Source organism: Hemicordylus capensis, chromosome 3, assembly GCF_027244095.1.
Source record: "Hemicordylus capensis ecotype Gifberg chromosome 3, rHemCap1.1.pri, whole genome shotgun sequence".
In the NCBI taxonomy this organism is placed as follows: Eukaryota; Metazoa; Chordata; class Lepidosauria; order Squamata; family Cordylidae; genus Hemicordylus; species Hemicordylus capensis.
This window is the reverse complement of record NC_069659.1, coordinates 276583634-276589633: the sequence shown is the minus strand read 5'-3', so window position 1 is coordinate 276589633 and position 6000 is coordinate 276583634. Positions and strand designations below refer to the sequence as shown.

Genomic DNA, 6000 nt, shown 5'->3' with positions numbered 1-6000 from the left:
TTACTACTAACTGGGCAGTACGACCCAGGGGCTTGCTTCTCCGTAAATGTTGGATTGGCTCAGACTGGAGTGAGGCGCCTTGAGAAAAACGCAGGCTTCAGTCCTGTGCACGCTTACGGAGTAACAAGCCGATCCTGTTAGAAGTGCTGACACGCACACACAATTACTCGTGAGTAGGCATATTGAAATTAGTGACAAGCTAGCAGCTAACTTGTCTTATCAATCAGTGGGACTACTCATGAGTAACTTAGTCTGAATGTCAGCCACAATGTTCAGTGAGGTACGTGTGCACAAGATTGCAATTTAGTGGGACTTAAGTTCGAGTAAATGCGCATAGGATTGCGCTGACAGAATGTCACAAGACTTGTATTTTATTTTATGTATGTATGTATGTATGTATGTATGAAAGGTCAGGTATCTTTTTTCCTACAGAAAATTTGATTCAGGTAAATAGAAGGCAATCGAGGAAAAGCGAACACAAATATCCGTTGTAAATACCACTGGGAAGTTTGCCGAGTACACTTTTGCTGAAATCAGAATGAATCGCAAGCGTGAGGACATACTAGAAATTGTAGTATTAACTAAGTGTATTGGTGGACTTGCGAACGCAAATGACAAGACTAGCATCTGAAGGAATTTTTCTAAACAAAATTATGTGCGCCAAAGAAAATGGCTGCTGACACCACCTCCCCAAACCCTGGAAAAGTAACAGCACACGCCCTACCTACTACACACCAAAGGACGGGAGACTATTCTAATTATATGGCCAGCCCCTTCCAATAGCTTTGTTTCTTCTGCTTTGTGGGCGGGACTGCCCCGTGGGCTAGACATGTGGGGAAAGCAAAGGACTGTTTGAAAACAATCCGAAGTGTGAGAGAGCGGAGGAATCCGGAGGTTCTCCATTGAAGAGAAGGCAACAGAAAAGAGTGTTCTGTGCCAGACTCGTATCAGCAACAGCAGAATAAAAGCAGGAGGAGGAAAAGGGTGACTTTCTATCTTTTGCTTGTGTAAGTAAGCTGGTAGTTCTCTGTTCCTCCAGCTGCCATGCTTGCTGTGAAAGAAATCGAGCGTAGTAAATTAGCCAGCCTACAGACCTCCTGTTTCAAGGAGTTTTGTGCAAAACCGTTAGTGGGGTTTCCTGTTACTTGTGAAGCTGTTTCTTAAAAGACTTTTGGAAATCGGATTTGACCTCTCCCCCCCCCCCCCCCCCGCACCTCTCTAAAGTGAATACAGAGTAATTTCTAGAAAAGGGAAAGGACATTTTCAGGGAATTTAGTGGTTCTAAATCGGATAACTCTGGCAGGAGTACCTTTCTTACAGTCTGATCCTATGCGTGCGTGTTCGATAAAAAGTTCCACTTGATTCAACCCACTTTTCTCCCAAGTCAATGTGTATGGGACTGCCGCTTTAGACGAGATGCACCACGATCCTATGCATCCCCTCCCCCGAAATATGTCGCACTCAGGGGCATAGCTACAGGAGAGGGGGCCTAAGTGTTCATAGGAGTATGCTGTAGCAACTCCTATGCTTTCAATAAAGATGCGTAGGATCGGACTCTTAGACGACCAGCTCAGTAGATTAAAGTAAGAATACTTCGAGGTAAGCGAAATGCACTTATGCAGTGACTGCGTTAAACTTATTTTTAGGCTTATGGAAGTTATGGCTTTTGTTATTAACACGTTATTGCAAGATCAGTTATCTGCCCTGGCTGCCAGTCTTACGTCTTTGCCTGCATACTTTGCAGGGTTTGAGGCAAATTTGGATACATGTGTGAAAGAAATGTATTCGTTTCCATTGGTTTAGTTAAGGCCCAGTGGCGTTATGAAGGGGGCGAGGTCTTAGCAGCACCAAGTATAATGTTGTGGTTGTTTTCTCTTCTGGTGCAGCAGATATTGCCATAACTAGTGATAGGAAGTTGGATGGTGGTGCTGTTCAGTAATTATTATCTCCGACTCTGTTGATGACTTCTGCCTCTGTTCATTGTCTGATTGAGAGTGTTTTTCTGGATCCTCCTCGGTCTGATAATTGACTACTGACTTGAGAACCATTTGTCTTTCCCTGAATTGCATGTTCTGGCTTGCTTGAGTGATCTGGTGCATCTAGTAAATTTAGTCAGGATGTCAGCCACTGTGTTGCGTTGGGTAGCAGCCTTAGAAATGCCCCCTCCTGCCTTCCCCTGCTGGGCTAGGGAGGTGCAGGGAGAGTACTTTTAAGGCTACTATCTAGTGCAACCCGGTGGCTGACACCCTGACTAAATTTACTTGTGGAATTCCCTTTGAAATGAAACAAATTTCAAATGGGATTTCCTTGAGAATCTTTAGTCGGCATGTCAGCCACTTTCTTATGAGTACATAGGATTTCATTGTGAGGTACCCTTTCTTTCTGTTTCCAGTACTTTGTGGTTAGATGGTTCTGAATTTGAAGAGGAAAATTGACTAAACAATTTTTGGTCCCTTCAAAAACATCGCTTTGTTATCCTTATAATAGATAATTTTTTTAATATATATAGATAGATAGATAGTATATTGTATATTGTATATTGTATATTGTATATTGTATATTGTATATTGTATATTGTATATTGTATATTGTATATTGTATATTGTATATAATAATAACCACACTGAGCCATTTTTGGAAGTGTGGTATATAAATCAAATAGATAAATCCTTGAGAAACAGCAATCTGGTTTTCAGCTGCTTATAATTGCTTAGGTACAAAATTATAACCTAGACTCCTTTGCAGTTTTATGCAACACTTCAAAGGACACTTTGTGGGAACTGGGACAATGGAATGTTTAGGGCACTATGTACCTATTTAAAACTATGCTTCTCCTGGGTCATTACAAGGCGGGGGGGGAAGCACCTTGCCTCCTAATTTCTCCATAAGGAGAATCTCACTGGTCATATAAACCTATTCCTTTGACTTTCATTTCCACATAAATAGAATAGTATTGTGTTTGGGTGTGACTCAAAAGCACACTTGGTGCCAGTCATGTTATTAGCTGCAAAATGTGAAACTGGAAAGAAGGTTGGTTGTTTGTTTTTTAAAATAACATTGTATTTTTAGCACATGGTAGCCAACTTGTGGCAAGAACGCAAACAGGAAGGCCTAGCAGACTGGGGAGGATTTGTACTGTAGTAAGGCTCATACTTTGGATTTGATTAGTGAGTGGTACTGTTGCTAAAAAGGTTGGACACCATGATTTAACATATACCATCTGGCAGTGAGTGTCGGGGGTGGGGGGGGTGAGGAGACCTGTGTGACGGCTGTAGTAGTACAGTAGAACTGATGTGATAAATGAAAGCAATTTCTGCCATCCTGTTATGGACAAGATTGCCAATTTTTTTTCTGGTAGGGGGTCATGTGTCTGTCTACAGACACCTGCATGGCAGGAAGAAATTCAGTAGCTGAAGCTTTTCCCATCAGTGCCTCCACGTGCTTGGAAAAGGTTCACATGAAGAATTGTATCATGAAGCTCTAAAATCTCTGCCAGGCAAAAGTCTAGGTTTTTGAGAGTTGGTTTTGTGGTAAAGGTAAAGTCTGCCGTCAAGTTGATTTTGACTCCTGGTGCCCACAGAGCCCTGTGTTTTTCCTTGGTAGAATAGAGGGAGAGGTTTACCATTGCCTCCTCCCGTGCAGTATGAGATTATGCAGTATGAGATTATTACTGCACTCCCGTGCAGTATGAGATTATGCAGTATGAGATTATTAGGAGAGGAGAGCCGGTCTTGTGGTAGCAAGCATGACTTGTCCCCATAGCTAAGCAGGGTCTGCCTTGGTTACATATGAATGGGAGACTAGAAGTGTGAGCACTGTGAGATATTCCCCTCAGGAGATGGAGCCACTCTGGGAAGAGCAGAAGGCTCCAAGTTCCTTCCCTGGCTTCTCCAAGATAGGGCTGAGAGAGATTCCTGCCTGCAACCTCGGAGAAGCCGCTAAGCCAGTCTGTGAAGACAATACTGAGCTAGATAGACCAATGGTCTCACTCAGTATATGGCAGTTTCCTATGTTCCCTATGTTCCTATGCCTTTCAGCATCTTCCTATATTGCTGCTGCCCGATATAGGTGTTTCCCATAATCTGGGAAATATACCAATGGGGATTTAAACCAGCAACCTTCTGCTTGTTAGTCAAGCATTTCCCTGCTGCACCATTAGGTGGTAGCAAGCATGAATTGTCCCCTTTGCCAAATAGGGTCCATCCTGGTTGCATTTGAATGGGAGACTACATGTGAGCACTGTAAGATATTCCCCTCAGGGGAAGCTGCTCTGGGAAGAGCACTTGCATGCAGAAGGTTCCAGGTTCCCTCCCTGGCATCTCCAAGATAGGGCTGAGAGGGACTCCTTCCCTTAACCTCGAAAAAGCAGCAGCCAGTCTGTGTAGACAATACTGACCTAGATGGACCAATGGTCTGACTCTGAGTATATGGCAGCTGCCTGTGAACCTATGTTAGTGTGCAAGCCCCACTGCACGATAGGATTTGTGTAGAGCTGAACTGATTTAAGAACAGGCACATTCATAAGTGATTTGCCAATCACAAAAATCTGCAGAAATTGGGGTGTGTGTGTGTTGGAGGGAGAGCAAATATATATACATATAAATAAAAGCAACTGCTACTCTACACTAATCTTGCCATGAATTGGGGTTGGGGGTGGGCAGCTGCCCCCCTCCCCCCGTTCCCACAAATGCCCATGATCACAAATTAATAGCATGCATTTATAATATATTGGATTAGGGGCATTGCCTCTTTTAAACCAGTACACATTATAGCATTTACATTTTTAAAATGTACACACACAGATTCCTAGATGGTTGTTGTTGTTTACACTTTATATCCCGCTCTTCCTCCAAGGAGCCCAGAACAGTGTACTATATACTTAAGTTTCTCCTCACAACAACCCTGCAAAGTAGGTTAGGCTGAGAGAGAAGTGACTGGCCCAGAGTCACCCAGCAAGTATCATGGCTGAATGGGGATTTGAACTCGGGTCTCCCCAGTCCTAGTCCAGCACTCTAACCTCTACACCACACTGGCTCTCTTTATAGTGCAGACAATATAAGTGAGTACTGTCATTGCATGATATACAGATGATTTTTGACTTGTTTTAAAAACCTGATGCTAACAAGCCCAGCTTGTCTCTTTTATAGTTACTATCTTAGAGCACTGCTAACTTAGGTTGAAGTCTAGGCTTATCTTGAGACCACTGTTCTTGAAGTAGGACAGATTGTGCTGTCAAGCTGATGTCGACTCCTCATCGACATCTGCAGAGCTATGTGGTTTTCTTGGTAGAATACAGGAATGGTTTACCATTGCCTTTCTCCCGCGTAGTATGAGATGATGCCTTTGCCGTTGTCACTGAAGTGAGCATCCGCCTCCAGCACCTTCCTATATCGCTGCTGCCCAATATAGGTGACTACAAATATATATTGACTAGGCCCAGTATGGGAAGCACACCGGCGGGGATTTAACTAATATCATCTTGCTCCCTAGGCAAGCTGTACAGAACCTTAAACTTACACTGAAGAGGATACATTTGCAAAGGGATTAATAAATTTTGTTTCAGAGAAGAGTCGCAGGCATAGAATGGGAACACACAAAATATCTTGCTCCTAAAACAGTCCTGAAAAAGTGGTAGCCTGGGAGAATCTGTGAAGCATACTGATTTGCTTTGCAGGAAAGTGCCAGTAGTAACAATATTTAATAATGCAATTAGGATTGAGCATTCTAATTAGGGATGGTTATCTTTAGAATTCTACCAGAGTGCACAGTATGTAATTAAAAGGGAGGTTCAGGGTGTACTTTTACGCATATAAAGCAGGCTGACTGGGAGGTCAGGGAAAGGTCTCTTTGCGTGGGTGGAGTGAGGTTAATCTTTAGCCATTTAGCATGTATTTTTTGTGTGTGTGCTCTTAGAGCAGATCCTCAAACAACTTAAGTCAGTTATTTCAGTGTCATTGACTGTATAGAATTCAGCTAGTTTACTGCAGTTCTGCCAGTATG

The 6000-nt window shown here is 43.0% G+C and overlaps 1 protein-coding gene across 3 annotated transcripts in view; it reads left to right on the top strand.

Annotated features, from left to right (window-relative positions):
- The first annotated feature begins 849 nt into the window (after window positions 1-849).
- The window catches only part of PDCD4 (programmed cell death 4), a 33856-nt gene continuing 28705 nt past the window's right edge, over window positions 850-6000 (top strand). For 2 of the 3 annotated variants that reach the window (XM_053309276.1, XM_053309277.1), the window contains exon 1: window positions 852-1007. The gene's annotated coding sequence lies outside the window, so the exon portion shown is untranslated. Of the gene's footprint in view, window positions 1008-6000 lie in introns of all 3 variants that reach the window. The other variant, XM_053309270.1, reaches the window with a different exon arrangement.